The sequence below is a fragment of the Agelaius tricolor genome, unplaced genomic scaffold (assembly GCF_023055355.1).
Source record: "Agelaius tricolor isolate 1412-34295 unplaced genomic scaffold, bAgeTri1.0.p SCAF_6, whole genome shotgun sequence".
Classification (NCBI taxonomy): domain Eukaryota; kingdom Metazoa; phylum Chordata; class Aves; order Passeriformes; family Icteridae; genus Agelaius; species Agelaius tricolor.
In genome coordinates this window covers 54,037,806-54,049,910 of record NW_027269266.1, presented here as the reverse complement: position 1 = coordinate 54,049,910, position 12,105 = coordinate 54,037,806, and the positions used below count along the sequence as shown (strand labels likewise).

At 42.8% G+C, this 12,105-nt stretch overlaps 1 pseudogene; it reads left to right on the top strand.

The window, feature by feature from the left end:
- Positions 1-10,819: 10,819 nt before the first annotated feature.
- On the top strand, positions 10,820-11,717 carry LOC139591359 (uncharacterized; annotated as a pseudogene).
- The last annotated feature ends 388 nt before the right edge of the window (positions 11,718-12,105 follow it).

Sequence of the window (12,105 nt, the reverse complement as noted above, 5' to 3'; positions counted from 1 at the left end):
CATGTGTAGTGAGGGGACCTTAACTCCTCCCACAGTATGGAAGGGTTTTGTTTGGGCAGAAGCAGGTGAACATCAGCAGATCCGCTGTTGTTAACCAGCTTAAGCTTCTGCTAAATTTGCATCCTAATGCAAATTTATGCCCTTTTACCTTAACATCATTAACATAGTCTTAGTAGTCCTTCTCTCAGTCTTTCCAGAGTCTTGTGAGTGATAAAGGATGTGATATACCCTCTCAATGCCATGTTTCTTTGCTCAAGAGTTTACAAAATTATTTTGAAAATGAGTCCCATTGTCTGATTTTATTCTCTGAGGTACTATGTCACCAGAAAATGTGTTTCTTAAGGCTAAGATAGTGTTTTGAGCAGTGGCATGGTTTATAGTTTATGTTTCCGGCCAGCTAGTTGTGGCTTCTACCACGGTGAGTACGTAGCTCTTGCCTTGGCATGTTTGTGGCAGTGGTCCAGTGTAGTCAATTTGCCAAGCTTCACCATACTGGAAACCCAGCTACCACCCTCAATTCCAAGGAGATTTTACTCCTTAGCATGCTTGATTGCAGCACATATTTCACATTTGTGAATACCCTATATGACAGCTTCCATAGTCAGGTCCACCCCTTGATCACAAGCCCACCTATATATTGCATCCCTTCCTAAATATCCTGATGTTTCATGGGCTCATTGGGCTATAAATAGCTCAGTCTTTCTCTCCCAGTCTAGGTCCAACTGAGCAATTCCAGTTTTGGCAGCCTTACTGTGTGGGTTCAGTGCTGGCCAAATGTCCATGTACCCTCTAGAATTATTTACTCATTTCCTGCAGTGAGATAGGATTAGAAGGAAGGCAAAGCAGGCTCAAAATTTTAAAAGGGTATAAAGAAAATTTTATTAAAAGTAACTAAAAGAAAGTATAACAAGAATCAGAATAAAACCTTTAGAACACTTCTCCTTCCCTCACACCCTCTTTTCTTTCCTACTAACAACATACAGAAACAATTCAGTCAGTTTATCAACTCTAGAATATTCTTTCATCAGTTCACTTAGGGAGAGGAGTCTCTCTTGTCATGCTATGGAGACTTCCCTACAAGAAAACAGTTCTCTCATGGCTTTTAATTTTCATGAATAGCAGCTGCCCAGGAATCTGCAATCGTGAAGCCCCTCCCACCTCTTGCAGCCTTCCCACAGCAGTGCTCGTGGGCCATGTCAGCTTACAGGGTACTATTCTAAGGATGAACTGTTCAAGAGCAAAGGTTCTCTTTATTAATCTCTTTCCAGAGATTAATAAAGAGAACCTTTAATTAATTAATTAATAATTTAATTAATTTCTCTTTATTAATCTCTAATCTGTTCCCAGAGATCATCTTCATCTCTGGGAACAGATTAAGGTCCTCATCACTCCTCTCTCTCTCTCTGTTAAAACTTCTCACGGGATCACAGCTACTTCAACATCTGCTTGCTTTAGCACAGATGCCTTTGCTCAAATAACTTCAATTTGAACACTTCATCCCCTGTACTTTTCAATGAGTTACAGGGAAAAAGAGTCGTATGTATCAATTATATCTACTCCATAGCCTAACAAGAGGATTTCAGCTCAGGAGTGAGGCATCTCCTCAATCCCTCCCATCCGAGACATGGCTTCTTACTGACCTTCATGTCTAATGTTGTTCTGTCTGTATCTTCACTCTTTCCTTTTCTTTCACTTGAGAGAGAAAATTGATGTTTGTAGGTTTCATCCATGCACTAAAAGAGTTAATGTCTCGGTTGGGGCCTGCAGATGGTTATGTGACCCAAACCAGGCGCTGGGCGGCTGAAGCAGTTGCAATGATGGATCTTCAGACTGCACTGGGGGGGTTGTGTCAGGATCTCAGGGGGCCTGGCCAGAATGGCAGCAGCTGCTCTGGTCACATGGCTAGTCTCTCTGGCCCCTGCTTTGTTAAATTTCAGTTGTAGGCTAATGGCCTCCTCTCCCCCTGCCCAGTGGTAGTGGAGAAGCCTCAAAGGTGGCAGAATCTTGGCTGAGCCAGCCTGGCCAGGGGCTTAGCAGAACCAGCTTGGGCTGCACCCAGGGCCTGGTGGACCCCAGTATGGCCCAGCAGCAGAGCTGGCTTAACCCAGCAACTGCGGGCAGGGCTCAGCAACAGCCTGTGCCATGGCTTGGCTTGGGTGTCCCTTTACCCCCTCCCCATCCCAATGGCCAGGCTGCACAGGCCCAGCACAGGCCGGCCTAACTGGGAAGGGGAAGAAAATGCAGGAAAGCAGGAAGTAAAGAGAGCTTCCTGGGGGTTTGTTTGTCTTAAAATGTGAATGTCACAGAGGTGTATCTAGCTTTTAATTGGCTTATTAACATGCCTATTCTCAAAGCTAGCCAGCAATTGTTGTTGCTACATATAGAGGAAGCTCTCAGCAGCTCTCCTCAGAAAAATTCACTTCCATGGGTGGCTCAAATGAAAAACCAGCACACTTATTTATTAATTCATTATTTTGATATTCTTCAGTGGTACGACTTTTGGGCATGTGAGCATCTACATGACATTCTTTAAAAGTTATGTTTTCTACACATGCAGCAATGTCCTGCCACAATGCAGCAGTCCAGATGGGTTTACCCCTTCATCATCAATTGGTCTTCTTCCACTGCTGCAGCTACCTCTATATAGGGCATTAGCTACCATCCAGAAGTCAGTAAGGAGATAGAGTACAGGCCACTTTTCTTGTTCACCAATCTCAAGGGCTTAGTAGGATGGCTTTCACTTCTGCAAATTGGCTCAACTCACCTTCCCCTCCAGCAGCATCAATGACTCCTTGTGTGGGACTCTAGACAGTGGCTTTCCACCTCTGATGATTTCCTATCACACAGCAGGATCCATCAGTAAACAGGGCATAGACTCTTTCATTTTCTCATAGCTTGTTTTATGGTGGTGTTTCTTGGGCACTAGTCATCACTCAGGCAATGCTCAAAAATCTCTGCCTTCTGGCCAGTCCATAACCTCTTCCAGTATTCCTGGGAAACTGGCTTTTCCCATTCAGGCTCGTTGTGCAATCAGTGATACCAACTGACTCCATGTAGTACTGGTTATATTATATGTCGAAGGGGTATTTTCTTTGAACATCCAACATAGCATGGGTAATCACGGTGCCAAAAGGAGACATATTTATGTTCCAAAAACTTCTGAGGTGTTTCAAACCTCCTCAGAGGCTGCTAATATTTCTTTTTCCATCGGAGTATAGTCGGCTTCTGATTGTCTATAACCTCGGCTCTAAAACCTTGACCTTGGGTTTCTCCTGATGTTCTTCGGCAGAAGCTCCAGAGGAGACCATGCTTCCTAGCTGCAGAGTAGAGTTCATTTCACATGGCTGGTCCTGTCCAAACAGGCCCAAGAGCTACCACACAAGCTATTTGCTGTCTGATCTGCTCAAAGGCCTGTTGATGCTCAAGGACCCACTCGACTTGGTACTTCTTCCAGGTCACTTGATAGAGGGGGCCAACAAGTTAACTATCACCGGGAATGTGCATTCTCCATAAACCCACAAGGCCTAGACAAACTTGTATTTCCTCCTTGTTAGCTGGTGGAGACATAGTTGCTATATTGTTAACCATATCCAAAGGCACATGACGGCATCCATCCTGCCATTTTGTTCCCAAGAGCTGGCTCTCCTGTGCAGTTCCCTTCACTTTGTTTTATGGCAAGACCAGCTTTCAGAAGGATTTGGATTATTTTCTTTCCTTTTTCAAAAATTTCTTCTACTGTATTGCCCCACACAATGATATTATCAAGACATTGCAGGTGTTCTGGAGCTCCACCCTGTTCCAGTGCAGTCTGGATGGCAAACAATTGAGTAGTATTTCTACCCCTGGGGCAGTTGATTCCAGGTGTACTGGACACCCCTCCAAGTGAAAGAAAACTGTGATCTTCATTCTGCTGCCAGAGAGACTGAGAAAAATGCATTAGCGATATCAGTTGTGCCATACGATTTGGCTTTCTTTGACTCCAGGTCATACTGAAGTTCCAATATGTCCAATACGTCAGCACTCAGACAGTGTGACTTAATTCAGGCCGTGATAGTCTACTATCAGCCTCCATTCCCAATTAGACTTTTGCACTGGCCATATGTTAAAGGATGAGTGTGTTCTGCTGATCACTCCTTGGCTCTCCAGTAGACAAATTAGTACATGGATACGAGTTAAAGAATTTCTGTTGGTGCAATATTGCCACTGGTGCACTGTCCTGGTAGCAATTGACACTTGCTGGTCTTCAACTTGAAGCAATCCAACAATGAAGGGCTCCTATAGGAGGTCAGGCATTGTGGATAACTGTTTGATCTCTGCATTCACAGTAGCTACACTAAAAAGGCCATCAATACTCCTTGGGATCCTTGAAGTACCCTCTCCTCAGGCAGTCTATGCCAAGGATTCAAGGGGCCTCTGGGCCAGTCACAATGGAGTGCTTTTCCCACTTGTCGCCTGTTAAACTTACCTCAGTCTCAAATACAGACAGCTCCTGGTATTCCCCTGTCACTTCAAAGATCCAGATGGGTTCCACACTCCTGTGCCTTGATGGCATCAGTGTAAACTAAAGTTTAGACTTCTGTGCATCTGATGTGCCAGGCCATTCAATCCACATAGTCTGGCCATCCCTTTCCTCTTCCTGGCCAAAGGCAGGGACCTTATATTTCTGTTCCTGGTCAGAGTATTCACTATCTGACCTTTGCAATGCCAGATCAGAAGGTCTCTCTTAAGGGCTAAAGGAAATTATTTTAGTTTTTTTATGTCTGGGAGATTGCTGATTGCCTTCTTGTCTCTCTGCAGCAACTACACTGACAGTCTTCTTGGGTGACTTCTTCTGGCTCTCTTCCCTCTCAGTCCATGGACACAAGCTTCTAGCTTAAAGGTAGATTCACCATCCCACTTCCTTATGTCCTTCTCCAGTCATGAAGAAAGAACCAGAGTTAGCTATCTGGCCTCCACCTGGGGCTTCCCTTCTCTCTGAGTGAGGCAGGACAGAACTCATCACTTGGGCTGCCCCTAAAAGCTGGGCTGCTAGTTCAGAGGTATGTGAAAATATGCAGAGTTTCTGATGCATTTCAGACCAGGAGGATTCCATTTCTACAGCTGATGAATGCATTTGCAGGTAATAATATGATATGAAGCTGCTGGAATATGATGCAGGGGCTCTTTGAACCACCTTCCTCCACATGGCCATTGTGCAAGGGACAACCTCTGGATCTTAAGGGACCTTATCCTTTTTTAGATTTCTATAGATGACTTCCAGCACTGCTAATTCTCTCAGATACTGTATAACTTCAACTGCAGTGGTCCACTTTCCTGGGGAGTTTATTCCCAAGAACTGGATCTCCTGTGCAGTTCCCTTCACTTTGTTTTATGGCAAGACCAGCTTTCAGAAGGATTTGGATTTTTTATTCTTTCCCTTTTCAAAAACTTCTTCTGCTGTATTGCCCCACTCAATTATATCACCAAGACATTGCAGGTGTTCTGGAGCTCCACCCTGTTCCATAGCAAATAGTGGGGCTTCCATAAGTGATCTTTAAAGATCTTCCTTAAATTAATATCTTGTCCTCACGCTTGAGAGGAGCTGTCTACAGAGGCTGCAAATTGCTTTCTTTTCCAATTCCTCTCTCAACTTCCCTATCTGTAGCAAGGGATGCCAGCTGTTGGACTTCACGTCCTTCTAACTGCTGACTGTTGGCTCCATCATCCCAGCATCAAAGAAATCCGCTCATCTGGCTGGTGACTGTAGTCTTTTCACAAGTCTCAAAGTTCTGGTGAGCTCAGAACAACTTGGGTTTCCTGTTTGATTTGCCTCACTCCTTTCAATTTCTGTGTTGAAGGACCTGCTGTTGAAGGACCTGCTTCTTACATCTAGATCCTCCTCTCCTATTTCTTCTTCTTCTTCCTCTTCTTCTTCCTCCCTTACTAATCAATGGTATGGGCCTGTTGCGTAGTATATGGTAGAGATAATTCATGCTATATATGCATAAAATATTTTAAAAGTCCAAGGTTATGTCTTTGACCACTCTGGCTGGGAGCAGAGTCCTATTTTTATTCAACTAGGTACTGGACAGTGCTAAGATAATATCAGATGTGTTACCGTATGAATAGGGCAGTCCTGGGTCATCATTGATGATTTCCCTGGCATCTGCACCTGGGAGATAGCATCTAAACCCTCCTGGACCATGATTAATGGAATGTCTCAGCTACTCACAAGACCTGCACCTGGAATGATTACATCTGCTTCGCTCAGGAACTGGCGTCACCCTGCTACATGTGAATATGGACTTTGCCTAGATGCTCAGACATTTTGTCTGGAGCCTTGGACCTACCTTTGTCTGTTTCTGCATATGTATGGATCCAGTTCTACATGTGAAGAGACACAAAGAAACATTCAGTCATCCCTGCCTCAGGCAGAATAAACTATATATAAGCTGACTGCTTGAAGCATTCGGGGTGAACCACTGGGGAAACACTGACACTCTGTCAGTCGGATCCTGGTTCACCCAGTGCCGAAACCCGGGTTCGACGCTGCCTGAGGCTGTGGTGGTCTTTCGAAATTCTATTTTTTTTTTGTTAATGATCTAATAAATATTTGTTAAATTTTTTTATAAATTTGGCTACCGATTTGATCATTTATAACACATTGTCAATTGTTTTTTTCACTGCTGGGGTAATTACTTTAGTTACTGTGGTTTGAGTCCCTGTCTCAGTTATAGTGTCCTCAAATACAGTTTGGGTTCCTGCCACAACTACAGTCCTCTGAGAGTACGGAACTGTGGTTCAGTAGGCACAGGCCAGGCCCCAGTGCAGGGTGAGAAGCTGCTAGTGTTCATTTGTGTAGGTAAGACACCTTTCTATCAGTTGATGAGCCAGCTTGTCAGGGTTGATCACCTGTTCAGGTGTAAAGCCCCAGTAATGGGAGGTGATAATTACCCTAGATATAGGCCCAAATCCTTTCATGCACACTGCCACCCAGAAACTGAATGCCTCAGGGCAGAATTCAATATCTCCTCACAAAATTTGTTTTCTCTTACATCAGGATGGCACCAGATTACATAAACTCCATAGTTAACCAGCAGTATTAGTTGATATTATTAACAGAATAAAATAGCTTACATAAGGATGAGCAAAGACTGTGGAAGACTGCATTATAAAAGCATTCAAATCAGTCTCGGGCAGGGAGAAGGAGGTATATTACTTCGTCATCCACAGAAGACAGCTCCCCCAGCATAACAAGGACATCAGTGTAAAGGAAAAGCACACAGCCACTGTTTGTAATAACATGTTCTCAAACTCAAAAGAGAGAGATAAGCAATGCAGCTGACAAACTCCATGTCCCACAAATAAGCTTTCTACTTGATAAATGCTATTTATAAATATGTATATTTATGTATTACTGATTTTGCCTCACAGCACACATTGGATGCCAAAAAGACTGTAGTGGGTTGATCTTAGCCACTTCTGAGGAGCAGGGTTTCTGCACACACTTCTGGAACAGTTGCTTCAGAAGGCAAAAGGGGTAACATAACAAATTTCCCCCACTCCCTCTCTCTCTCATAGTTTTTAAATCTGAGCTGATGTCATATGGTATGGAATATCCCTTTGGTTTATTTGGGTCAGCTATTTTGGCATAGCTGTGTCCCCTACCAGGATCTTGTTCACTCCCAGTCCCTTGATGGGAGGCATGAGAGAGAACAGTGCTGCTCCGCAGTAGCCAAAACACTGGTGTTTTACCAGTACCTGTCCGGCTACCAATGCAAAGCACAGCACTGTGAGGGCTGCTAAGGGAAAAAGAACTTTATCTCAGCCAGACCCAATACAGCAAGTGAAGCAAGTGGAGTGTGGAGTCCTGAAAAGATTCAAATTAACATCAGCAATGGATTACCCAGAAATCGACATGTTTAGACATGAAGGAGCTTAACAACACAAAGCAGGAGCACAGATATAATGTGACTGACTTTACTGCTCTGAAAAGGATTTGTTTCCAAACCTGCAAAATGCTGACACAGTTTATGGGAAATAATAAATAAAAATAATAATAAAAAAAAAGAGCCTCTTTTAAGCCTAGCACTGTATATTGCTTGGCGAAGAGGAGTTACAGTCCCAGTGACATCTCTAATGGCACAGCAGCCTAATTTATCATCCCTGTATTGATGAAATTGAAGCCCAGACAGGAGAATGCTGCTGCTTCCTTTAAAAATGGCATAGTCACAGCCTGCCAATTCAGCATTTTCTCTTTTTTTCTCCACCCAGGATCAACATGAGCAATTAAAAGTACTTTTTCACTTGATCAATTAAGTAAATAGGAGGTTTTTTAATGTTCGTAGCAAGGAGTTGTAAGGATCTGATAGTAAAAATAATGCCTTAAAAGTACATCATCATTATCATTATCTCTTTGAACACCTGAATACTATAAGCAGCCCACCTTGAGGTCCATAAAAAGGAAGGCAAAATTTGTGCAAAACTAAGGAGGAGGAAGAGAATGATAGAAACTCTGGCCTTTGCCTTCTCGTCCCCCCCCACTGCTGCCATCCAAGGTTTTTCACAGCTGGAAAAAGAATCTAAAGCTTTCAAAAGCTGAGATGCCACCAAGCCTTGGATGCCTCCAGCCTGGGGAAAACAGTAACCTATGCGGCACACACAATTTGTGAAAACCCTCCTCTGCTCCTGCATCCTCTGATGTGAGCAACAAGAGTTGATCAAAGTCAGCTGCAGGGACCACATGCTGCATCTACTTTTCAAAAGGTAAGTGACTGCATTCCATCTAAGCTGCTAACCCTCAATATTGGAAAAGCAGATAAATAGCAGAGACAAAAAAAAAAAAAAAGGGGCAAAAACTGCTTTGCCCACCACCCCCTCAGTGGAAAGGTAACAAGTGTGGTTGGTAAACTCTCCTATGCTTGTAAAGTAATCTTAGCTTTTTTCCAACTTTATTCTACTTCCCCCTTTCTCTCTCTTTGCCTCTTTTACAGTTAATAAAGTGAAAATAGCAAAATTTTTTTGGTACCAACATGTAAATACTTTTGTGTTTCAGTTATATTTTGGGGAATATTTGAACCTGAAATGGTTTCTGCAGCTCACAGGGGTGAATGCTCCTCCATAATTAAGTGGATTGTAACATTTAATCACAGGGCACAAATCCCTTAAAACTCGAGTGCTAATTCCAGAAAATCAATAAATTGCTAATTTTTATGATTGATCATTTTGTGTTAGACAAACAAAGCAAGATACCCTTATAAGTCTTTTCTTTTCTTTTCTTTTCTTTTCTTTTCTTTTCTTTTCTTTTCTTTTCTTTTCTTTTCTTTTCTTTTCTTTTCTTTTCTTGTAAGTAAAGTGCTTTGTAAAACACTGTAGCTGTTTGCTTTTTGATGAAATTAATGCAAGGTGCCCATCAAATGTGAGTGCATTACTCTGTTTAAGTGTTTAAAATAAGCTTCTCCTGAGGCATAAGGAGTGGGACATTGGAAAATAATTTAAACAAGGTGCCCCTCAGGAATGATCACCCCTGTGTGTGTGTTTTTTATGAAATGTATACAAGGTGTCTTTCTAGGGTGAAGTATTGAAATTTGAAAATTATCTGTAATTTATACAAGGTACCCTCTGGAAACAATCACTTAACCTTTGTTATGCAAGTTTGTAAAATATTCCAGAGATAAAGGGTTAATTTAGAAATTACACAAGGTACCCTCCAGAAAAATCTACCACATTTTTGTGGTAACATGAAATATAATGCACAAGATCTGGTCAATTTATTGGATGAATTTGGTCCCAAATTGTCTCCTCCAGGAATGGGCACAAAATTACTTGGTGTAATATCCTGAAATTGTTGAGCTAATCTCTACCCTGCATGCAGGTGCAAAAGTTAAAAAAAGATAAAGCAAAACCTATTGTTTGTTCTGTCTTAGGTGCTGTTGTCTTAGCTGCAGTTGAACATGATGAACGTCAACAAAATGCTGATATGGAAATTATTGCATCGTTACAAGATTTGGTTAAAGTGTCACAACTGCAACTAGAAGAAGATGAGGCTAACACCTGTCTCCTCCAGGAGGAAATAAGAAATCAGAAAGCTCCCACCCATGTTCTCCTCCAGGAGGAAATAAGAAATCAGAAAGCTACCACCCATGTGCTTCAAGAGGAGCTGCATGCAAGATTAGCAAGTGAAACAAAAAGGGAGGTAGAACTGGAGCTATCCAAAAAAACATATCCCCTCTCTGACTTAGAATCTTTGCATAATCAATCAGAGAAGCTGCAAGTCTCACTTTGTCCCTTAAATAAGGTAGAACACATGGGTTTGAATGATGACACACCTTAACATAACTGTGGAAGCCCGTGAGCCTATTGGGAAAGGGCACTGGCAATACCCTGGAGGAATACACCATAGGCTCCACACATCCCCCATAAGTTAGGGTGAAACAGAAGGCTTTCCCCATGGTGCACTGCAGTACTATGCTAATTTACCCCAGTTCTGTATTTCTCATTGGCCCATTGGCCATCTCTACTTCTTTTACCCCTATATGGTCTTGTTCTACAATATTCCTCACTCCCTGTTTCCCCATTGGTTAATGTAACCCTGCCTGTCTACCCTGGCACTCCCTATTGGCTCCTGCCCTTTGTACTGCACCTATGCCCTCAGTTGATTGGCCCTGATGCTTTGCTCCATCTCCTCTTTTGCATATTTATACCCTGGACCCTCCACAGTCCACTGTCCTCTGTTTCTAGACCCCTTCATCAACTGGACCCTAATAAACCCTCACTGGAGCCCCATACAGAAGATCCTCCTGTGTCTCACCTGCCTGGTAGCTGTGGTGTGCTTGAGTGCATGATTGTTGTGTGCCTGCCCAAACGTTCTCCCTCCAAGGATGCTTGCGGGGAAGGTAGTGGCACTGACCACCTTGCCTCTCTAATTCATATAATCATGAAAGAAATCCCATATATGGCTACTGAATTGGTTAAATTAGAAAACAAATATAGTGAAACCCCTAAAGAATCTGAGACTGAGTGGAGAGTCTCTCTTTCTTGGAGTGACCAAATTCTGTTATCAGAAAAAGAGACAAAGGTTCTGGGGGGCAGGGAATGACCCTGATCTCTTACCCAAAGAGCAGTTTTTTTGGGCCGGTGGATTCAACCCCTTGCAGAGAGGAGATCCCCTGGCTATAGTAGGAAACATTAATCAGATTGTAAAATGCACAAAAAGGCTGCTTGTTTACAAATGATGCATGATAGGGAGTTAACACCATGATATGAATCCCCTATGATGATGACTGTGGACCCTGAAATAATGGCATCTCTCATGAGAGGCTGCCCTAAAGCATAGGCATCCAGCTAAAAGGACAAGTAGAAAGGCTCATGAAAGGGGAAAGAGCTGTAGCCACCTTGGATGAAGCTATTACTCCCAACCATAACTAAGAAAAAATTTGGGCCTGGAGGTAGGCGGCACAAGAATAATTTAATTATGGAAGAAAATATGACCCAATACCTTGAAGTACAATTGATTTTAAGTCAATTCAGCACACTGAGTGCAAAACAACTGTGCCTCCAGAAAGACTCCAAAAGGCCATGTCCTCCTCTGGGCAAGGAGGATGAGCTAATACAGGGGAAGAACACAAGGAAAAAGAAATACCATGTGGAATATGGGCTTACAGAAAGGGATTGCAAAAACCCTAATGAATGGCCAACCCACTAATAAATTAGAGGTATTAATTATATTGGTCATCTAATCCAAACACCACCATCATCACCAACATCATCTTAATTGCTAATTAAGAAACCACCCTTTGGTAAACAAATCTCTATAACACATTCCATATGTTCACAATACCAGGTACAGCAAATTAAGATAAAAATGGTCCCTCATTTGTTGTATTGTGTTGGTTTGTTCCATTCCCCCTCTAGGTTAAAATGGTTCTGCCAGTTCTGCCCTGGTTCTCCCTCCCCTCCCAGTTACTGCCTGTCACCCCAGTTGTTATAGCGACTGTGGGATCTCAGCACATCGTTCCCGATGTCCAGAGATGCCAGGAGAACCCTTGGGGGGTCTCGGAAATCCTGGAATGTTGCCAAGAGTGTTTGGTGGCTTGATTTTGATCCATCCACAGAAGTAACAAGAGT